This window comes from Capra hircus, chromosome 1, assembly GCF_001704415.2.
Source record: "Capra hircus breed San Clemente chromosome 1, ASM170441v1, whole genome shotgun sequence".
Classification (NCBI taxonomy): Eukaryota; Metazoa; Chordata; class Mammalia; order Artiodactyla; family Bovidae; genus Capra; species Capra hircus.
In genome coordinates, this window is record NC_030808.1 from 151,286,337 (window position 1) to 151,311,188 (window position 24,852).

A 24,852-nucleotide genomic window follows, 5' to 3' on the forward strand; every position below is an offset into this window, starting at 1 on the left:
AGTGATTTTGAAGCCCCCCCAAAAAAGTCTGACACCGTTTCCACTGTTTCCCCATCTATTTCCCATGAAGTGATGGGACCAGATGCCATGATCTTCGTTTTCTGAATGTTGAGCTTTAAGCCAACTTTTTCACTCCTCTTTCACTTTCATCAAAAGGCTTTTGAGTTCCTCTTCACTTTGCCATAAGGCTGGTGTCATCTGCATATCTGAGGTTATTGATATTTCTCCCAGCAATCTTGAGTCCAGCTTGTGCTTCCTCCAGCCCAGCGTTTCTCATGATGTACTCTGCATATAAGTTAAATAAGCGGGGTGACAATATACAGCCTTGACGGACTCCTTTTGCTATTTGGAACCAGTCTGTTATTCCATGTCCAGTTCTAACTATTGCTTCCTGACCTGCATATAGGTTTCTCAAGAGGCAGGTCAGGTGGTCTGGTATTCCCATCTCTTGAAGAATTTTCCACAGTTTATTGTGATCCACATAGTCAAAGGCTTTGGCATAGTCAATAAAGCAGAAATAGATGTTTTTCTGGAATTCTCTTGCTTTTTCGATGATCCAGCAAATGTTGGCAATTTGATCTCTGGTTCCTCTGCCTTTTCTAAAACCAGCTTGAATATCTAGAAGTTCACGGTTCACGTATTGCTGAAGCCTAGCTTGGAGAATATTGGCCATTACTTTAGTAGCGTGTGAGATGAGTGCAATTGTGTGGTAGTTTGAGCATTCTTTGGCATTGCCTTTCTTTGGGATTGGAATGAAAACTGACCTTTTCCAGTCCTGTGGCCACTGCTGAGTTTCCCAAATTTGCTGGCATACTGAGTGCAGCACTCTCACAGCATCATCTTTCAGGATTTGAAATAGCTCAACTGGAATTCCATCACCTCCACAAGCTTTGTTCGTAGTGATGCTTTCTAAGGCCCACTTGACTTCACATTCCAGGATGTCTGGCTCTAGGTGAATGATCACACCATCGTGATTATCTTGGTCGTGAAGATCTTTTTTGTATAGTTCTTCCGTGTATTCTTGCCACCTCTTCTTAACATCTTCTGCCTCTGTTAGGTCCACACCATTTCTGACCTTTATCGAGCCCATCTTTGCATGAAATGTTCCCTTGGTATCTCTAATTTTCTTGAAGAGATCTCTAGTCTTTCCCATTCTGTTGTTTTCCTCTATTTCTTTGCATTGATTTCTGAGGAAGGCTTTCTTATCTCTTCTTGCTATTCTTTGGAACTCTGCATTCAGATGCTTTTATCTTTCCTTTTCTCCTTTGCTTTTTGCCTCTCTTCTTTTCACAGCTATTTGTAAGGCCTCCTCAGACAGCCATTTAGCTTTTTTGTATTTCTTTTCCATGGGGATGGTCTTGATCCCTGTTTCCTGTACAATGTCACGAACCTCCGGCCACAGTTCATTAGGCACTCAGTCCCCTATAATGAAAAGGACATCTTTTGGAGGTGTTAGTTCCAAAAGGTCTTGTAGGTCTTCATAGAACAGTTCAACTTCAGTTTCTTCAGCATTACTGGTTGGGGCATAGACTTGGATAACTGTGATATTGAATGGTTTGCCTTGGAAATGAACAGAGATCATTCCGTCGTTTTTGAGATTGCATCCAAGTACTGCATTTCGGACTCTTTTGTTGACCATGATAGCTACTCCATTTCTTCTAAGGGATTCCTGCTCGCAGTAGTAGATCTAATGGTCATCTGAGTTAAATTCACCCATTCCAGTCCATTTTAGTTCGCTGATTCCTAGAATGTCAACGTTCACTCTTGCCATCTCCTGATTGACCACTTCCAATTTGCCTTGATTCATGAATCTGACATTCCAGTTTCCTATGCAGTATTGCTCTTTACAGCATCGGATCTTGCTTCTATCACCAGTCACATCCACAGCTGGGTATTGTTTTTACTTTGGCTCCATCACTTCATTCTTTCTGGAGTTATTTCTCCACTGATCTCCAGTAGCATATTGGGCACCTACCAATCTGGGGAGTTCCTCTTTCAGTATCCTATCATTTTGCCTTTTCATACTGTTCATGGGGTTCTCAAGGCAAGAATACTGAAGTGGTTTGCCTTTCCCTTCTCCGGTGGACCACATTCTGTCAGACCTCTCCAGCATGACCCGTCTGTCTTGGGTGGCTCCACACGGCATGGCTTGGTTTCACTGAGTTAGACAAGGCTGTGGTCCATGTGATCAGACTGGCTAGTTTTCTGGGATTATGGTTTCAGTGTGTCTGCCCTCTGATGCCCTCTCACAACACCTACTGTCTTACTTGGGTTTCTCTTACCTTGGACATGGGGTATCTCTTCATGGCTGCTCCAGCAAAGTGCAGCTGCCGCTCCTTACTTTGGACGAGGTCACCCCTCCTGACCTTGAACGTGGAGCAGCTCCTCTCAGCCCTCCTGTACCCGCGCAGCTGCCGCTCCTTGGATGTGGGGTTTTTAGAGTAGGAGCTATTCCTACTTTCAAGCTTATGAACAACGCTGCAGTGAAGATCCATGCACAAGCTTTTGTGTGGATGTGTGTTTTCATTTCTCTTGGGTGTGCACCTAGGAGTAGCATTACTGGGTCATACAGAAACTCTAACCTTTACAGAAACTGCCAAACCATTTTCCACAGCAGATAAACTATTTTATTTCTGCCTGCAATGCACAGGGTTTCCATTTTTCCACATCTTTGCTACAATTACTAAAGGAGTCTCTTTGCTTTTTTATTATTCCACTTTGGTGGGTGGGTATGAAGTGCTAACTCTCTGTGGTTTTGAGTTTCATTTCCCTAATGACCAACAAGCATCTTTTCATGTACTTTCTGATTGTTTGTGCATCTTCTTTGAAGTCGCATCTATTCAGATTTTTTTAAGGTGGACCGTTTTTAAAGTGTTTATTGAATTTGTTACAATATTGTCTCTGTTCTTTTTTTTTTTTTTTTTTTTTTGACCCTTTGATACATGTGTGATCTTAGCTCTCCGACCAGGGATCAAACCTGCACCCGCTGCACTGGAAGGCAAAGTCCAATCTATGAGACCACCAACGAAGTCCCCTATTCAGATTCTGTGCCTATTTTTAAATAACTCAATTGCTCATCTTTTTAGTATTGAGTTTAAGAGTTCTTTGTAAGTTCTGAATAGTATACTCATATTGGTTAAATTGCCTAAAAATACTTCCTCCCATTCTGTGAACTGTCTGTTCACTTTCTTGATGGTATTCTTGGAAATGTTTCTGCTGTTTAGCCACTCAGTCATGACCTACTTTTTGCAACATCATGGACCGTAGCCTGCCAGGCCCCTCTGTCCTTGGGACTTCCCAGGCAAGAATACTGGAGTGAGTGAGCCATTTCCTTGTCCAGGGGAACCTTCCCCACCCAGGGACTAAACCCTCATCTCCTGCAATGGCAGAAGAATTCTTTACCATTGAGCCATTTTGAAAGACAAAGCTTTTCAATTTTGTTGACGTCTAATTAATCTAATTTTCCCCCTTTGTTGCTTATGCTCTTGGTGTTATACCTAAGAAGGCTTAGGTATAAAAAACTCAGTCGTGTCCGACTCTTTGCCACCTCATGGACTATACAGTCCATGAAATTCTCCAGGCCAGAATACTGGAGTGAGTAGCCTTTCCCCTCTCCAGGGGATCTTCCCAACTCAGGGATGTAACCCAGGTCTCCCACACTGCAGGCAGATTCTTTACCAGCTGATCCACCAGGGAAGCCCATTTTACAGTTTAAGTTCTTAGGTTAAAGTCCATGAGCACATTTGGTATACGACATAAGAAAGACTCCAACTTCACACTTTTCATATGGACATTCAGCTGTCCCAGCACCATCTCTTCCCGGCATCTTATATCTTCATTTGTTACCTTTGGCAGGCCTAGTCAGAGATTTAGCCACTGAAACAAAGTGGGGTGCTCCCTAACCCTTGGCAGGTTCAGGCTGATCTTTTCTGGAGGAGGTATTCATCCTTTTCTTTCCTCCCTGCATGAATTCACATTTCCCTCCAGCTCTTGGCCTTGAGCACCGGGCAAGGGCTGCCAAGGACGAGCTGCAGGTTCTCAGCTCGTGTTGTCAGTGGCACCACTGTCGATGTCCCAGGGTCAAAACAGGTGCCTTTTGGGCTCTCTGGGCCCTGCAGGTAGACCGTTGCCCTCCCTGCTCTCTGCTGCCTTGGATCTCAGAGATCTGCAGGTCCACAGGCCACCGGTCCCATGGTGCAGAAGTTCCTGCCTGTGAGGACTGAAACATGTGCTGGACTGCGTTCCTATGAGCTGGCATCAGGGTAACTCGACACAGCCGCTTGCTGCAAGCCCAGTGGCCTGTGCCTGGCATTTAGCCTTGACGCCAAACGGGTAATTTGCTTTAAGGTTCAGACTCAACATGGCTCATAACTTTCTTCTAAGGCCCTGGAGTCACTTCCCCAGACCTCTGTTGTCTACCCAAGATGACTTATTCATTAGCAAGAGTGAATAATGCCTGAATGCATCACTGGATTTCCCCCTAAAGCCCTGCTGGGGTGTGCCTGATGGGGCGTAATCTCACCTGCAGAGCTGGAGTTAGGCAAGCGTCTACGAGGCCTAGCCGGTCTTGATTCATACCTGAGAATCATAAGTGAACAACTCCAAGGCCCATTGGGCCAAACTGGGTGGGAGTAAGGGGCTGGGCAGAGAGTCATCAACACTTCTGCATTAACAGACGTCCGTCTCTTAATGACCCCCGCGATGAAAGCAAAAGAACCGAAAATAGATTCACCTTTTCCATTCAAGACAGGCTCTTTTTTTTCTACCTTCCCAGTGGAAAACACACCAGTAAGCTCTCACTTTGTTAATTAAATGCGTCATCACAATCGCATCTCTGTCTTTTCTTACCGTATTAGTGAGGGTTCTACTGGAACAACAGAACCAGCTGTGTGAGTGAGTGTGTGTGTGTGTGTGTGTGTGTTTGTGTGTGTAGACAAACAGGCAGACAGATGACCTGATTTCAAGGAATTGGCACCTACAGTTGTGGCGTCTGGCTGTAGGGTGGGCTGTAAAATCTCAGGCAGGAGCTGAAGGTAGAAGCTCTTCCTCCTCGGGAAAGTCTCAGATGTGCGCTGAGAGCTTCCTAACTGACTGCACGAGGCCCATCCACAGTACTGAGGATAATATAATCTCCTTGACTTAAAGTCTGCTGATCACTGAGGTTAAATCAGTATCCTGCCTACATAATATCTCCACAGCAGGGGCCTAGATTAGCATTTAATGAAATCCCTGGACAGCATAGCTGGCCAGGTTGACACATGAAATCAACCATCGAACCATGAAATGCTTTTCTGTCGCTGGGGGAGGGAGGCCGGCATCACTTCCCAGCTGAAGATGCCGAGACACACACACCAGGTGAGGAATCTGCTGTCCCCCTCGAGGTCACACAGACACAAGTGACTGAACATTCGGGGGGCGGAGGGCAGGGCGCTAGGGAGTCACAAACCCAGGCCCTGGGCCAGACCTGCAGAGGATGCAGAACTAGGCACAGCGGCTCAGTAGTTGCGGTTCACGGCCCCGGGGGTGCACAGGCTTCAGTGGTTGTGGCGCACGGGCTTAGTTGCTCCGCTGCGTGTGAAATCTTCCCTGAGCAGGGATCAAAGCTGTGTCTGCTGCATTGGCAGGCAGATTCCGATCCACTGCACCACCAAGGAAGTCCCGCTGCCTGTTCTTGCAAGTAACATTTTATTGGAACACAGCTGTGACCATTCATTTAAGTATCACGCATCGCTGCTCTCATATTATAATGGCAGTGTTGAGTTATTGTCTAAATGACCAGCAAAGCTTTAAAAACCTACTTGGCCCCTTATAGGAAAGCTGTAGCTTTCCAGCAAGAAGGTGCTTTTCCTCCTGCCCCATCAGGAAAGCAAGCATGTTCTTCAATTCCAGAATTCCTTACAACTCAGGGACTAGAATTCATGGTGAGGTTTCCAGTGTTCACTGCAGCACTATTTACAATAACCAAGTCATGGAGCAGCCTATATGTCCATTGACAGATAAACGGATAAAGAAGATGTGCTACATGCACACAACGGAATATTACTCAGCCAGGAAAAAGAAGGAAGAAAGCCATTTGCAGCAACATGTTGGACCTGGAGATTATCCTACTAAATGAAGTCAGACAGAAAAAGACAAATATCAAATGGTATCTCTTATATGCTTCCCTGATAGCTCAGTTGGTAAAGAATCCACCTGCAATGCAGGAAACCTCAGTTTGATTCCTGGGTTGGGAAGATCCCCTGGAGAAGGGATAGGCTACCCACTCCAGTGTTCTTGGGCTTCCTTTGTAGCTCAGCTGGTAAAGAATCTGCCTGCAATGCAGAAGACTCTGGTTCGATCCCTGGGTTTGGAAGATCCCCTGGCGATCTACCCACCCCAGTATTCTGGCCTGGAGAATTCCATGGACTGTATAGTCTATGGGTCACAAAGAGTCAGTTATGACTGAGTGACTTTCACTTTCATCTCTTATATGTGGAATCTTAAGGATACAAATGAACTTATTTCCGAAACAGAAAGGGTTTCACAGACATATTACTAACAATAGGAAACAAGCTTACAGTTAACAAAGGGCTTTTGGGGAAGGAATAAATTAAGAGCTTGGGATTAACATACACTACCATATATAAAATAGATAACCAACAGGACCTATTGGTCTAAGGACCTATTGTATAAGACAGGGAACTCTACTCAATATTCCATAATAACCTAAATGGGAAAAGAATCTGGGAAGAATGAATATATGTATATGGACTGCAAGGAGGTCCAACCAGTCCATGCTAAAGGAGATCAGTCCTGAGTGTTCACCGGAAGGACTGATGTTGAAGCTGAAACTCCAGTACTCAGGCCACCTGATGTGAAGAGCTGACTCATTTGAAAAGACCCTGATGCTCGGAAAGACTTAAGGCAGAAGGAGAAGGGGATGAGAGGATGAGATGGTTGGATGGCATCACCAACTTTGGGTGGACTCCAGGATTTGGTGATGGACAGGGAGGCCTGGCGTGCTGCAGTCCGCAGGGTTGCAGAGTCGGACAGGACTGAGCGAGTGATCTGAGACTGCGATAAGTGAATCATTTTGCTGTACACGGGCAACTAACACAGCGCTGTAAACCAACTATATTCCAATAAATTAAAAAAAATAACTGCTGGATTGTGACCTTTTAAACGATGACTTTGACGGTATATACATATTAAAAAAATTAGTTGTGGGGCTTTGAGAACGGCCCAAGTAGATCTCCCCAGCCCTGCCCTTTGCTAAGAGGAGGTGCCCCATGAAGGGGGCAAGGCCATGGAGGCAGAGTCTCAGGGTGAAGTCACACCCTCCCAAAGTGCTTAAACTGCAGAATCGGGTTTAACTGCTGGCCCGGTCCTTATTGACTGGTTGCCCTCAGTGAAATTCCAGGGAAGAGACTCCACAGGATCAGAGGATTTCTTTCAAGGAAGTTGAGACTCTTGGGGATCTGATGAGGGAACTGGAACTAATGTTTGTTCTGTGATGCTTGAGGCCCTAGGAAGGTGATGTCATGTGTTCCCTCCTCGAGGAAAACACCAGCCCGCAGAGGACCAAGGGAGAAAGGGACACACCCCTTCTTCCCCTTGCATCGTCACACGCCTGGGACTCCACAGTGGGGGCTTCAGGCCCTAAAATCGGCTGTGTCTTAATTGCCAGAGGGTCCCCAAGGAGGCTGGCCTCCCACAGGAAACCGCAAATTCACTGTGACAGTTGCTAGGATCCAGACAAGGAGCCATTCAGATGTCTTCCCTGCCACCTGCCCCCACCCCCCGACCCACATCAGAAGGTGCCCTGCCTCCCAGGTTAGTAACTAGCTAGAGTAATTTCAAGTCAGAGCAAGAGTTCCTGGGGAAACCTTCATCTGCACGCTTTCCCAACATGATTGAAGCCCTCTGCCAACTTTCTGAAATCCCAGGTGTGGGATGAAGCTGCCTTCTCTGCAGGCAGGTCTTCGAGGAGAGTTCAGCCACTTCCAAGGATTGAGATTGATCAGTACCCCCGCTGTGAGGTGGTCAATGTCCTCTTGGTCTGCCTTGTCTAGGTGGGCAACTGACATGAAATACATGTGTACTCCAGATTGTGGCGGGGGGGGGGGGTCATCTCAAATATCTACTTTCCCCAAAATGTATCACAGACCCCCACTTCTTCCTGCCAACCCAGCAGGATTTCCCCAGAATTTCAAATTATTTGCAGAGCCACATAGCCATTTATCACACTGATGCCATGTGGAGCTTCTCAGAGGGAATCTGGCAAAATTACATGCTGCTCAAGAAAAGGAAAAAATATTCCATCTTCCGCTACCCTAAGGGAAGCCAGAAATTAGACTTGTTTTTCCAAGACACTCATACCAGAGGCATTACAAGAGACCCAGGGAGATTTCTCATCAAAGGGATTCAAGACAATGACAATTTTCAACATGATTAGAATTGCAACTGCAGAAATGACTGCTCTGCTACTCAGAAACTTTTTAATTGCCTTGGCTGATCTCTACCCTTGCTTCCAGTAATTTTATTACTATTATTGGGTTTGGGGTTTCTTTTTTATAAAACATCTCAGGGTATTTTCAACAGTTGTCATGGAGAATTGACACCAGAGAAAATTTCAAAGGCATGTGTCCTCAAGACAAACATACCAAAAAAAAAAAAAAAGGCTTTGCAAGAGAACATTATGGGAACTTTGAAGAGAAAAATATTGTGATGCTATCTATAAATTCACTTCTCCCTCTAGGTCACATTTGGAGCCTACCACCTGCCATGACCTACAAATTAATGGCTTTTATTACAATGCTACGATCACACGTGACAGCAAATACGAGACATTAATAAATTGACAAAGCATAATTAACATAATGGATAAATGATCAAAAAACAATTGCAAATGAAAGCTCTAATGAGTGGCAGAAGGCATCCAGGAACCTGACTGCCTGCCAGTGTTTGGAACTATTTTTTATTGAAACCATTTGTCAACTCAAAGACCAAGGCTGATAATCAGGACACGTTTCATAACTTCTAAACAAGTTTAGAGGATGACTCCTGAAGAGTAACCCACAAAGTCACTCGACAAGTCCACACAAGTTCCTTAACGTTGGGTTAAGGAACATTTTTCACAAATGCGTACATGCATAAGACCTGAAGGGCTTCCTTGTTAGTTGGTAAAGAATCCGCCTGCAGTGTGGGAGGTGGGAGACCTGGGTTCGATCCCTGGGTTGGGAAGATCCCCTGGAGAAGGGAAAGGCTACCCACTCAGGTATGCTGCCCTAGAGAATTCCACAAAGAGTCAGACACGACTGAGCAACTTTCACTTCACTTTCATAAGACCTGAACCACTGTTCCTTTCAACCATAAGGACCACAGACGTATCTGGAGCCAGGTGACAAACGGACAGGGCACGAAATGCCACAAGGCCAAGCTGTGGAAGAAAATGCGGTCGGTGCTCCCAGGCCCTGCAGTCTACATGGCTGGGGTCGCCACGCGGAAAGTACGAGAAAGGAAGTGCAGAGTTCCAAGGCCCATGTCTTCTTTCTAGTGTGATGGAGCTTTGAGAAAAAACATCTAAGAGAAGGCCAAGAATCAGAATAGGAAAATCAAACCATCGGGGGGACAAATTGGAAGCGTAGCATTAACATACATACCCTACCTCACCACAGGTGAAATAGACGCCTGGTGGTGCCGGGGTCCAGCCCCAGTGGATCCAGGGTGATTCGAAGGTGGGGAAGGAGTCGGTGTCCTGGAAAAAACTTATTTAATTACAGATATAGAGGGAGATTAGAAACAGATAGTGTAGTAGGAGAATTAGTGGAGAAAAGAGGCTGAATAACTGGTTTACATGGAATCCCAATCACCACCTATGTAGGCCCCAGGCGTCTTTCCATTCTCCCAAAGGAGAGGAGGCACTGAGGCCTCCCCAGTCCGATCTCAGAAGCCCAGGCAGAATTAGCAGGCTTGGTGAGTACCCACATTTCAGAGGGTAATTCAGGCAGGAAAGCAGAGAGCAAGAAAGAAACGACACGGGGGAATCAGTCTTTCCAGAAACTGATCCGATTTCTTTATTTTTCAGGTTTGTTTATATACCTTTTTGTTATACATAGGGATGAATACAGAGTCATGCGGGGGTCAGCAGACCTGACCCTTGTCACAATCAGGTGCTTCATATAAAATTATACAAAGGTCTTATGAGTTTCATCATCTTTTAGCCATGAGGTCTGCTGACATTTTATGGCCCTTTCTGATACTGATCAGTTAACCAGAAAACTTATTTTTTCAGGGGTGATTTTTTCTTAAATCAGGCACCACCCTCCAAATAAAGTTGCCTTCCTATAGGGTGAGGGTGTAGTGAGTTACAATCAAGAAAGGAATTTACTTAACCTAAGGTTTAACATGATTAATCTTAAAGGTTAATACTTATTTCTCCTATATGCTAGTTATATTCATTATAAGGACAGGAATATGGAGATTTAGCAGCAAGTATTGGCTCAACAAATGTAAACCCTTCACCAATGTTCCCCTTAAGATCTATTTTGCCTTAAGATAGTGATAAAGTTACATAGCATAGTGATTTATAGTGATTTATAACAAAGTACAGTGATCTATAACAAAAGAGAAGATTCATTAACTCAAAAAGTCTAGTATTGCTAACGTCAAAAAACTACTATTTTTCCTTTTCTATATTCCAAATACATTGATTAATATATTCCCAGGTGCCTAAGGATATGGAGGCCTGATGGCAATCATTGACTCATCAATGAAAAAAGCCCTATGCTAATACTCCAAACTCTCTGTGCTGTTTATGGTTGAGAGGTTGTCACACGAACTAGTCTGTCAGCAGAGAGGTTTGACCTGAGACATCCTTGTCACACCCAGGGCAGGGAATTAGCAGTAATTATTGACAGGACAAATGAAAAAACCCTTCACCAATATAATTCCTAATCATCCTACTAATACTATATTAATGATCTTCTAACTTCTCAAAAGAGTCTGTTTTTAGAAAGTTTTTAAAACATCCTGTGCCTCTCACAGTTGGGAGGCTGTAAACCATCACATGCGGCCGGACGAGCCTGATCAGGCAGGCCACAGAACCTCCAGAGTTCATAAGTTGAAACACTCTTGTCACGCCCAGGAATTTTTATTAACTGGAGCTGCAAGTTAACTCCTTCTCTGAGAGAAATGGTTATGGGGGCGAGCTCCCCGTAAAGTACTCTGGTTTTGGGGGTAGATGCTCGGAAACAGGGGGTTTCCTGAGGCTTGATCACATCTTTGCGTATGCCAAGCTTCCTTCCTCATGACCTTTGCCATGGGCGGAGTTCCTCACGCTGGCTCCCAACATGGTGCGGAGCTGCTGTATAGCAGGGAGCTCAGCTCAGTGTGCTGTGATGACCTAGAGGGTGGGATGGGGGCATGGAGGGCTCAAGAAGGAGGGGATATATGCGTATGCATACGGCTGATTCAGGCTTCCCAGCTGGCCCAGTGGTAAAGAATTTGCCTGGCAAGCAGGAGACGCAGTAGGAGATGAGAGTGATCCCTGGGTCTGGATGGCAGAAACAAATGGCAACCCACTCCAGGATTCTTGCCTGGGAAATCCCATGGACAGAGGAGCCTGGCGGGCTGTGCTCCATGGGTTTGCGAAGAGTTGGACACGACCGAACAACTAAACAACAACAATGGCTGATTCGCTTCACTGTACAGCAGAAACCAACAAAACAACGTAAAGCAATCATACTCGAATTAAAACATTAAAAAGAAATTAACATTTAAAAAGAAAAAAACGAAAATCCAGCCATCAGGTTCATGACGTATGCCTTCCTTCGGCCTTTCTGATGTTTGCGGGAAATGCTGGCCCATCCTCTGCCTTATGTCCACGTCCAGCCATCCTCTCTGGGAGACCAGAGTCCCTGGTGGGGTATATGCTCATTCAAGGCCCCTCGATTCATGCCCATCCATGCCTATTGTAAACCCCATTAAAAATTTTTGCTTTCATTTGTCCTCTCTCCTCCCTTTTGCTGCTGCTGCTGCTGCTAAGTCGCTTCAGTCGTGTCCGACTCTGTGCGACCCCATAGACGGCAGCCCCCCAGGCTCCCCCGTCCCTGGGATTCTCCAGGCAAGAACACTGGAGTAGGTTGCCCTTTCCTTCTCCAATGCATGAAAGTGAAAAGTGAAAGTGAAGTCGCTCAGTCACATCTGACTCTTAGCAACCCCATGGACTGCAGCCTACCAGGCTCCTCCGTCCATGGGATTTTCCAGGCAAGAGGACTGGAGTGGGTTGCCACTGCCTTCTCCGCTCCTCCCTTTTAGATGCTACTTAAACATTTTTTCCTTGTTTCATAGTCTCCTTTGAGAACTTTAGAACATTCCAGTTTTAAGTCTCATCTGTCATTTTTTTTCCCCTGTACTACATCCCAAGTTCTACTGGAAAACCATGAGGGAGAGGCCATCAGGAGAAGAAAAGAATATTTAAAAGGAAGAGGGAGGGGAAGAAAAGCTACCACCTCAGCAGGCAGAACAGAGCCGGGAAGATGGACCTCACAGAGCTGCCAAGATCTGGCTCACAGGGAGGTGAGACAGTTTGGCAAGGCTCCCTGCAAAAGAAAGAAAAAACAAGTCCTGTTCCCGAAACAGCAGGTCTGGCTTCCTTGCATGGCTGTGCACCTGTTTGCTAATTTTCTTTTTTTAACCCGTGTACTAATTTTAACCTTTCCCTTCCCCACCTGTCCCCACGCCCTTCTGAGCACTGAAGAGTCTCAGAACTTGGATGGAGGAGCTGGGACACACCCTTCTGGTTCCTTCCAGTCTTGCCTGGAGATTTCTTTCAGAAGCTCTCCAGTGCCTGTTCCTGGTCACCCACAAAACACCCCTTCCCCCTCTCGGCTCATCCCACAAACAGACCTTCTCAAGATGGCATCAGAGTCCTTGGCCAGTTCCCAGTGGGAGGGATGGGGTCCCAGGGAGCCCTTTCTCTCCTGTGTTGATTTCCTGCTGTAACAAATGATCATAAACGCACTGGCTGAAAACAACAGAGATGTGTCATCTTACAATTCTAGGGTCAGACATCTGACATGGGCACCAAAGCCGAGGTCTCAGCAGGTCTGGCTCCTCCTGGAAGCTCTGGGGACAGTCTGTTTCCTGGTCTCTTCAGCTTTCTGGCGGCAGCCTGCATTCCACGGGCCCTCCCTCCGTCTTCAAAGCCAACAGCAAGATCAAGTCGGCAGGAGCTGACATGTGGAGGGCCCATACTTGGCTGCTAGGTAGTTTCATGCATGTGACTGTTTCCACTCCAGCAGGGAGAGTTGCGGTGCTGGAGAAGACTCTTGAGAGTCTCTTGGACTCCAAGGAGATCAGCCAGTCCATCCTAAAGGAAATCAGCCCTGAATATTCATTGGAAGGATTGATGCTGAAGCTGAAACTCCAATACTTTGGCTACCTGTTGAGAAGAGCTGACTCATTGGTAAAAACCCTGATGCTGGGAAAGATTGAGGGCAGGAGGAGAAGGGGATGGCAGAGGATGAGATGGTTGGATGGCATCACTGACTCAGTGAACATAACTTTGAGCAAACTGCAGTCCAAAGGGTCACAAAGAGTCAGACGTGACAGCGACTGAACCACGACAGGGGGAGTTGAGAGCAGCCCTCAGCGTTTTATTTTGGCAACTGAGAGTGTCTTTTACTGAGACAGCGGACAAAGTATAAGAAGGGGGCTTGATGAGAAAAGTAGGTCATGGTATTTCCTCATTTATTTGTTATACAATTATTCATTGACTCAGCTATTCTTTGATTTTAATTTTTGTTTTACATTGGAGTAGAGAATGCTGTGTTGGTTTCAGGCATACAACAAAGTGATTCAGTTATATCCATGCAAGTATCCATTCTTTATCAAATTTTCCTCCCATTTAGGTTATTACACAATATTGAGCCAAGTTCCAGGTGCTATACCATAGGTCCTTGTTGGTTATCTATTTTAAATATACTAGTGTGTACACATCATTTATCTTGAATACTAATCCATAATACATGAATATTAACTTATTCATTCTTTCCTGAATATTACTTGAGACTTCTATGTGCCACGCAATGTGCTCTTGGCACTGCTTAGACAACTGTGAACAAGATGAGTAATGTCTCTGGCCTGGGAATTTCATGTCTTTTGCTATGAGACAGGCAGGCTGACTTGTTAGCCTACAAGTAGGGTTAAAATCTAGGACTATTCATAGTTCTTGACATTGTAAAAACAAACAAACTCATAGAAAAATAGATCAGATTTGTAGCTACCAGTAGTGGAAACGGGAAAGGGGGATTAAATGGGCTTTCCTAGTGGCTCAGCTGGTAAAGAATCTGCCTGCAATGCAGGAGACTCCAGTTCAATTCCTGAGTTGAGAAGATCCCGAGTGGCTATCCACTCCAATATTCTTGGGCTTCCCTGGTGACATAGCTGGTAAAGAATCTGCATAGTAGGAACAGGGAGGGGAGATTAGATGAAGGTAATCAAAAGGTATAAACTCCCAGTTATAATATAAAAAAGCACTAAGGATGTAATGTACAAATGATCAATACAATTGACACTGCTGTACATTATATATGAAAGTTGTTGAAAGAGAAAATTGTAAGAGCTCTCATCACAAGGAGAAAACTTTTTTCTATTTCTTTCGTCTTGTGTCTTTATGAAATGATGGATGTTTACTAAAACTGGTCATCATTTCGTGATGTTTACAAGTCAAATCATTACGCTGTACACCTTCAGCATACAGTGCTGGGTGTCATTCTATCTCAACTACGTCTTAAGACCTTTATACAGAAAATTTCAATTTGGCGTTTGAAGGCTAACCAAACTCTGAAAAAACCATTATTAAAATTACATCAATTTTAAAAGTCTTTTCACTGAGTCGAAAAGCAACTGAATACCGAAGAAATATAATAGACACTAATTCACAATCTTTTGATTCGATAAAAATGCCTTCTTTCCCATCCCCGGGATGGTTTGATTTACCAGTTTTCAGGCTGGCCAGAGTGACAGAGAATGCCTCATGTCCCAGTGGGTTCCTCTGCTTCTGAGGCTCCCACCTGGACCAACACCCCAGTCCCCTTTGCAGACAGATGACGGTTCTAGCCAATGGAACATGGGCAGAAAGAACACAAGCTACTTCCTGATCTGACCTCGAGAAATCCTTTGGGAAATCCTGCTTACATTCTCTCTTCCCATATCCTTTGGGAAGGGAGGACCCCAGGTCTTGGAGGAAGGCATGGCCATAAGGCAGAAGGAGCCTGGGTTCCTGAATGAGGCTGTAGAGCAGACTCCCTTCCCACCAAACTCCCACCAACCTCCCACCACCAGATACAGAATAAACTCTATTATACTAAGCCACTAAAACAGCGGGATCGTTTGTTATGGAGGTTAACCTATGGTGACCCAGTCAAACAGCTCCTGTTTCAAACTCAGAATTGGATCTCAGAATTGTCACATACGCACACTTGCAGCCGTAGCTAAGTGACATAGTCTTGTGGAGGGAAATCCTAAGACATGGTCACCATCTACCATCACACTTTGTTTTTTCTCCCCAAATCTTGCAGGCCCCTCTAATCCAGAGAAATGTTCCAGAGTCATGTATTATAGGTTGCTGTTATTTTTTAGCATTTTGCATATATTGCAGATCTGTGTAAATGATATTATATGACCACTCTTGCTTACGGAAAAATACCATACAGTGATGCTTGGTTCAGAAGGAGCTTCAGCTTATCAACAAAGGAGATATGGCTAATTCAACCTGAATACTGAGAATTCAAGGTCCATGAACATTGTTTTGGAATGCAGCAGAGCCTTCCCCGTTCCTTACTTTATTGACCAGATGGTCTTGTTTTTGGAAGCTTCAGTGAACACTCAGCAAAGCGTTTCAGTCCCAAATTAAGACTTTGAGCTACTCTTCTGTTAATTTAAACCAGTCCTCTTAGTCAAAATTGTCTGAACCAAGAGGCTCTTTTATGGGTGAGGAAGAAACTGACCAAATGCACGGTCTTTAGCTCAGTTTCTGCTTTCCCCTTCTCTGACCTGCTTTCTCCTTCCATTATAGGAATGGAATTAATAAAGATTTAATCTGGGAAATAAATTCAACTAAATCAGAAAGAAAGAAGAGACATTGTCTTTGGTTGTGAATGACATGATTTCATACAACAGTTCAGTTCGGTCACTCAGCCGTGACTGACTCTTTGCAACCCCATGAATCGCAGCACTCCAGGCCTCCCTATCCATCACCAACTCCCGGAGTTTATCCAAAATCGTGTTGGTGATGCCATCCAGCCATCTCATCCTCTGTCGTCCCCTTCTCCTACTGCCCCCAATCCCTCCCAGCATCAGAGTCTTTTCCAATGAGTCAACTCTTCGCATCAGGTGGCCAAAGTACTGGAGTTTCAGCTTCAGCATGAGACTTCCAGTGAACATCCAGGACTGACCTCCTTTAGGATGGACTGGTTGGATCTCCTTGCAGTCCAAGGGACCCTCAAGAGTCTTCTCCAACACGACAGTTCAAAAGCATCAATTCTTCGGTTCTCACCTTTCTTCACAGTCCAACTCTCACATCCATACATGACCACAGGAAAAACCATAGCCTTGACTAGATGGACCTTTGTTGGCAAAGTAATGTCTCTGCTTTTTAATATATTGTCTAGGTTGGTTATAACTTTCCTTCCAAGGAGTAAGCGTCTTTTAATTTCGTGGCTGCAGTCACCATCTGCAGTGGTTTCTGAGCCAAAAAAAATAAAGTCTGACACTGTTTCCACTGTTTCCGCATCTATTTCCCATGAAGTGATGGGACCAGATGCCGTGATCTTTTTCTGAATGCTGAGCTTTAAGCCAACTTTTTCACTTTCTTTTCACTTTCATCAAGAGGCTTTTTTGTTCCTCTTCACTTTCTGCCATAAGGGTGGTGTCATTTGCATAACTGAGGTTATTGATATTTCTCCCAGCAATCTTGATTCCAGCTTGTGCTTCTTCCAGTCCAGCGTTTCTCATGATGTACTCTGCATAGAAGTTAAAGAAGCAGGGTGACAATATACAGCCTTGACGGACTCCTTTTTCCTATTTGGAATCAGTCTGTTCCATGTCCAGTTCTAACTGTTGCTTCCTGACCTGCATATAGGTTTCTCAAGAGGCAGGTCAGGTGGTCTGGTATTCCCATCTCTTTCAGAATTTTCCACAGTTTATTGTGATCCACATAGTCAAAGGCTTTGGCATAGTCAATAAAGCAGAAATAGATGTTTTTCTGGAATTCTCTTGCTTTTTCGATGATCCAGCAAATGTTGGCAATTTGATCTCTGGTTCCTCTGCCTTTTCTAAAACCAGCTTGAACATCTAGAAGTTCACCGTTCACGTATTGGTGAAGCCTAGCTTGGAGAATATTGGCCATTACTTTACTAGCGTGTGAGATGAGTGCAATTGTGTGGTAGTTTGAACATTCTTTGGCATTGCCTTTCTTTGGGATTGGAATGAAAACTGACCTTTTCCAAATTTGCTGGCATATTGAGTGCAGCACTTTCACAGTATCATCTTTCAGGATTTGAAACAGCTCAACTGGAATTCCATCACCTCCACTAGCTTTGTTCGTAGCGATGCTTTCTAAGGCCCACTTGACTTCACATTCCAAGATGTCTGGCTCTAGATGAGTGATCACACCATCATGATTATCTGGGTCATGAAGATCTTTTTTGTACAGTTCTTCCGTGTATTCTTGCCACCTCTTCTTAAAATCTTCTGCTTTTGTTAGGGCCATACCATTTCTGTCCTTTATTGAGCCCATTTTTGCATGAACTCTTCCCTTGGTATCTCTAATTTTCTTGAAGAGATCTCTAGTCTTTCCCATTCTGTTGTTTTCCTCTATTTCTTTGCATTGATCGCTGAGGAAGACTTTCTTACCTCTTCTTGCTATTCTTTGGAACCCTGCATTCAGATGCTTATATCTTTCCTTTTCTCCTTTGCTTTTCGCTTCTCCTCTTTTCACAGCTATTTGTAAGGCCTCCCCAGACAGCCATTTTGCTTTTTTGCATTTCTTTTCCATGGGGATGCTCTTGATCCCTGTTTCCTGTACAATGTCACGAACCTCCATCCATAGTTCATCAGGCACTCTATCCGTTATCTATTACTGTGAATCTATTACTATGTATGATCTCATACATAGTAAACCCTAAAAATTACACCAAAGAAAACCTGTGACAGCTAATCAATGAATTCAGCAAAGTTGCCGGATATAAAATCGTTACACAAAGATCAGATGTGTTTCTGCACACTAACAGTGAACAACCTAGAAAGGAAATTAGCAACTTCATTTAAAATAAAATCAAAAAGAACAAAATATTGTTGAAGGAAATTCAAGAAGATACTAATACATGGAAAGACATCCTGGATTTATGGATTTAAAGACTTAATAATGTTACAATTTCAATGCGACCTTGAAAACATTACACTAAGTGAAGTGAGCCACCTCACAATTAAAAAAATAAATGGTGACTCCACTTACATGAAGTTCCTACAGTGTAAAGTCCACAGAGCAAGTGGAATGATGGTTGTCAGGGTTGGGGAGGGGACAGAGAGGAGTGAGCATTCAGTGTGCTTTAATCGGGGAACACGTGGAAGTTCTGGACATGGTTGGTGGTGATGGTTGTACAGTAAAGTGAATATACTTAATGCCACTGAGCTGTACACTGAAAAATGGCAGAAATGATAACTTCTGTGTTAGGCATATTTTACCACAATAAAAAAATGAATTATAGTTATGAGAAAATGGAATATAAGTAAGCAAATAGAGTGATACCATGCATTTTAAGGACAAGGAAGCCTGACTTGCTGCAGTTCATGGATCGCAAAGAGTCGGACATGACTTAGTGACTCAAAAACACCAAGGTACATTCTATCAATAATAGAAAATATTCCAAGTTTGAGCACCAATCTGATTATATCTCAACCAACAAAATCCAGTCTAGAGGTAAGGCAGAGTATACACACACAGCGTACTCTGGACACACACACACACAAACACATACACACACACACACACAGGCCCCTCACCCTGACCTGGTACCTCTTCTAGAATCTTCCCTTTGTGCACCCACATTTTCAGTCCCTCCTGACGGAACCACAGAGCTCAGGGCTACCTGTTTCCTCAGGGGAGGAGTGATGGGCAGGATGGAATTTCCTGCTGACATGTGGTCAGCTTGGGCCCACTGACACCTCCTCTCAGGACACTGAATCTCCCTTGGAGCATGTTACAGCCTGCAGGCTCACTGGAAGACACCAGTAACCACGAACAGGTAAGAAAAAGAAAGAATAGGGCAAAACTGAAAAAAATGCAGGGGATGTAATCAGCAACATGGGACTCCAGGAAAGGACAGGACAAGTGTGCTGGTTCTTTTAATAAATAAGTGACAAGAATAACTGAAAAATGAGAGAGAGATGTATGGACCAATCCAAACAAACCAAAATTTTTCGATCCCAATTCAAATAAAATGTCAAAAACAAAATAAAACTCTCAAGACATTCAGGGAAATGTAAGCATTGACTGGGTGATAAAAATTATTATTTTAATTTGACTAAAAATTTGTCCTTGTTTTTAAATGAGATAATGGTAATGTGGTTTCATTGGCACGATTTAAGTTCTCTGTCTTTTCATCATCTTTCCGTTACATACTGAAATATTTAGAGATAAAATTATGTGATTCCTTGAAACAGATCCCAGTACATTCTGGGGGTGGGATGATTTGTGGGATTAAAAGAAACAAGACTGGCCACATCCTGATAATTGTCAGTGTTTCAGTTGATGATAAACTGCTATTGAATTTGGTACATTTTAAAATTTTATAATGAACTGTTTTGAAATCTTGCTTGCAAATAATTTTCAGTGACATGGGCAAATGCCATTATCTACTCAACTGAGTGACTAACACTTTCACTATAATAAGTAGAAAAGGAAAAAAGTAAACACAGGAACATCTAAGCTATTCAAATCAACATGTTCTAGACCAAAATGTCCCCAGTAGCTATTATCTTGGCTGGTGGGATTGTTACAGTAAATTTCATTCCTTAGTCTACACTCTAATTTGTGGCTTTCTACCATGGGCATATAAAACTGATAATTAGGGGAAATATTTATATTATAATGTTGAAGAGTAGAGAGCGTCACCGACTCGGTGGACGTGAGTTGGAGTGAACTCCGGGAGCTGGTGATGGACAGGGAGGCCTCTCCTGCTTCGGTTCATGGGGTCGCAAAGAGTTGGACACGACAGCAACTGAACTGAACTGAGAGAGTGATGAGCCATCTGAAGTAATGCTCTTGACTCTCCATCCATGTGTCTGGGAAACATTCTCTACGGAAGGGCTAATCCCATCCCATAATGCATCTTAGCACTTAAAATTTCCACCTGGCATGAAATGGTGAATGTATTCACTTGGTTTTTAAAATAAGGCAGCAAGCCTGTGATGGAATGAAGGATTTATTTGTGCTTTCGGAAGTCCTCATTATCAAAGTCATTTCACAGCCAGTTCACAGATGTGACTACCTGGATGTCCCCAGAGGAACAGAGCCTGGTTCACTATTATTAGGTGCTCACCATTCTCTCCAGTGGCACACTGGTAGAGAATCCCCCTGCCGATGCAGGAGACCAGGAGGCGCAGGTTCCATCCCTGGATCAAGAAGATGCCCCGGAGGAGGAAACGGCAACCCACTCCAGGATTCCTGCCTGCCAAACCCCAGGGACAGAGGAGCTCAGTGGGCTACAGTCTGTGGGGTCACAAAAGTGAGACAGGACTGAACAACTGAGCACACACAGCACAATCATTGTTCTAGAAACTTCTGGCCAGAGATGACATGGGCATTTCACCTTTACACCTTTGGAGAAAAGTATGATGCAGAAGGTTTGACATGTTCTTTGCATGCCTTACTCCACGAGAAATCAGGCTTGTGGCCCCTGCACCACTGGTGGAACCTGCCTGGCAATATTTCTACTGGCAGCCATGTCCCCAGAAACCCTGCCCTGAGCCACCGCCCACAGCTGCGAACTCATTATGAAGTATTTGCATAAAAGAAGTTTGTAGGCTGATGGCTTCCTACAAATCTGTCTTTAAAATATAATGAAAGGACTACTCTGCTACCCTGAGACAACCTAGAGGGTTGGGATGGGGTGGGAGGCTGGAGGGAGGTTCAGAAGGGGACATATGTATACCTATGGCCGATTTGTGTTGATGTACAGCAGAAACCAATAGAATACTGTGAAGCATTTTTAAATAAAGTTTTAACGCAAGAAATCATATGAAAGGATTACTGACAGAGATCTGAGCAAGGCTCATGTTACCCACCAGCCTCAAAAGTTCCAGACGGGCTGGAAACATGTCTACAGCCATCAGCAGGCTTGTCCATTCCTACGGGTCATTTACACCCTGGGAGGGTTGGGCTGGATTTTTTTCTCCGTCACCTCTTGGATTTCTTTGTGGTTTTGTCTAATTTTGTTTTCCTCTTCTTTTCTCAGTCCTGCCTGAGGATGGTTTGACCTTCTGGTAAACTCTGAACATGGGGGTCTCTTGGAATTCCTAGCTTGGAGATCATCACTCCAGCATCTCCGTGTAGCATCTGGACGCGTGTGCCTCACAGAGCCTGCACTTCATCCCTTCTCTACCCTTGTGGCTCCAAAATGCCTCCACCAATCTCAGGAGAGACCCTCCAGGAACGTAAATTCCATGTCATTGATGGGAAAATAGAGACACCAAGAGGCTAAGTGATTTGGGCTAAGAAGTCAGGCCATCTTCCCTGGTGGATCCAATGGTAAAGAACCTCCTGCAATGCAGGAGATTTGGTTTGAATCCCTGGGTTTGGAAGATCCCCTGGAGAAGAAAATGGCAACCCACTCCAGTAGGGTTACAGTCCGTGAAGTCACAAAAAGTTGGACACAACTGAGCAACTAACACACGCATGTGATGCAATGGTAATATTTTGGATATATTTGGATATAAATAAGCTATATGACTAAAACTGATTTTGCTGTTTCTTTCTTCTTTTTTTGAATGTGGCCATGAGATAATTTTAGATCCAATTTAAAAAAGCCTTAGATTATATTCCTCTTGGGCAGCCCTGATCTAAGGGACTCCTCGCACTTCCAAGCTATGATTCTTGGAAGTATTCTTAAAGACCATTTTATATCTGATTGTCTCTTTTCTGAAAATTCATACAACTTATCAGCTTGTTGAAATAGTCTCATTATCTCATCTCTTCTGTCTAGAAAGCAGAAGGAAGGGGCTAAAGGGACCACATATTTATCTGCCACAAGTTTTCCCTCAGCCCAGCGAGGTCTTCCTTTGAAGATTATCCTGCTGACCCTTGACTGAACATACTTAGTTCCAGGTATCAGAGGCTTGTCCTTTAAATTGACCTTTAAGCCTGTCCAACAAAATACTTATCTAAGCTGGTCCCATCACTTCATGGGAAATAGATGGGGAAATAGTGGAAACAGTGGCAGACTTTATTTTGGGGAGCTCCAAAATCACTGCAGATGGTGACTACAGCCATGAAATTACAAGATGCTTACTCCTTGGAAGAAAAGTTATGACCAACCTAGATAGCATATTCAAAAGCAGAGATATTACTTTGCGGACTAAGGTCCATCTAGTCAAGGCTATGGTTTTTCCTGTGGTCATGTATGGATGTGAGAGTTGGACTGTGAAGAAGGCTGAGCGCTGAAGAATTGGTGCTTTTGAACTGTGGTGTTGGAGAAGACTCTTGAGAGTCCCTTGGACTGCAAGGAGATCCAACCAGTCCATTCTGAAGGAGATCAGCCCTGGGATTTCTTTGGAAGGAATGATGCTGAAGCTGAAACTCCAGTACTTTGGCCACCTCATGAGAAGAGTTGACTCATTGGAAAAGACTCTGATGCTGGGAGGGATTGGGGGCAGGAGGAGAAGGGGACGACAGAGAATGAGATGGCTGGATGGCATCACGGACTCGATGGACGTGAGTCTGAGTGAACTCTGGGAGTTGGTGATGGACAGGGAGGCCTGGCGTGCTGCGATTGATGGGGTCGCAAAGAGTCGGACACGACTGAGCGACTAAACTGAACTGAACTGAAGCTGATATCAGCCTCATTTCTGATCAAAGCAACAAGCATGACTGGAGTCCTCAGCTGATTCTTCCCTTGACCAACATGATCCATTTAGTACTTTTTCCCTAATGATACCTTTGCCTTTGTTACTAAGTCCAAGCTCGTATTGCTTGCCACATACAGGCCGATAAATCAAGTGATGGGTCTCTGGAGTGAGAAACATTGACAGAAAGGCAGACAGCTGGGAAGACGGTGAGCTCATGCCCCAAAGAACCATCTTGCCTGAGTTAGACTCAGTTCAGTTCAGTCACTCAGTCATCTCCAACTCTTTGTGACCCCATGAACCACAGCACGCCAGGCTTCCCTGTCCATCACCAACTCCCAGAGTTTACTCAAACTCTTTCATACTAAAAGGGGAGGGAGTAAAGCCCAACATTTCCCATTTCCAACCAGACTCCAGAAGGGTATGCTAATTTTTTCCTCCCTGCAGCCATTCAGAGGTGGGCCTGATCAGGATGTTTCCTATAAGCTAACCAAAGGTAATTTAGAATAATGTTCCTTACCTGGGAAGCAGGGTTCCCAGAGATGGGCCATGATGCATAATTTAAGCTTATGAGACACATCCCTTTAGTGATTAACTTGAAAATAGAATACAAAGTTTCTTCCCTATTACAAGTACAGGTGAAAAAGAACAAAATGTCTCACTAGCTGATTTTTTTTTTTTTTAAGCATACTCGATTTGAAGAAGAATTAAAGAGCCTCTTGATGAAAGTGAAAGAAGAGAGTGAAAAAGTTGGCTTAAAGCTCAGCATTCAGAAAACGAAGATCATGGCATCCGGTCCCATCACTTCATGGGAAATAGATGGGAAACAGTGGAAACAGTGGCAGATTTTATTTTGGGGGGCTCCAAAATGAGTGCAGATGGTGACTGTAGCCATGAAAGTAAAAGACGCTTACTCCTTGGAAAAAAAGTCATGACCAACCTAGACAGCATATTAAAAAGTAGAGACATTACTTTGCCAAAAAAGGTCCATCTAGTCAAGGCTATAGTTTTTCCAGTAGTCATGTATGGATGTGAGAGTTGGACTGTGAAGAATGCTGAGCGCTGAAGAATTGATACTTTTGAACTGTGGTGTTGAAGAAGACTCTTGAGAGTCCCTTGGACTGCAAGGAGATCCAACCAGTCCATCCTAAAGGAAATCAATCCTGAATATTCATCAGAAGGACTGATGTTGAAGCTGAAGCTCCAATACTTTGGCCACCTGATGCGAAGAGCTGACTCATTGGAAAAGACCCTGATGCTGGGAAAGATTGAAGGCAGGAGGAGAAGAGGACGACAGGGCATGAGATGGTTGGATGGCATCACCGACTCAATGGACATGAGTTTGCGTGAACTCCGGGAGATGGTGAGGGACAGGGAGGCCTGGCGTGCTGCAGTCCTTGGGGTCACAGAGTCGGACGCGACTGAGCAGCTGAGCTGAGCTGCACTGACTGACAGTTGATTTACAACCCTGCGTCAGTTTCAGGTGTACAGCGCACCGGCTGTGTTCTTGCAGAGTATACTCCATGGCAGGTTATTATAAGATGACGGCTATAATTTTCTCTGTGATACAGAATAACCTTGTTGCTTACCTATTTATACATAGCCCACATTTTCGACACAGAAGAGTTGTTTGTTTCAGGCTTCAAGACTGAAGCAAACATTTGGTATGAGGCTTGAAGGATTTTGCAAACAGTTTCCACCCATGACTTCCAAAGCTTGCGTAACATTTTGTGCAAAACTCGTGGG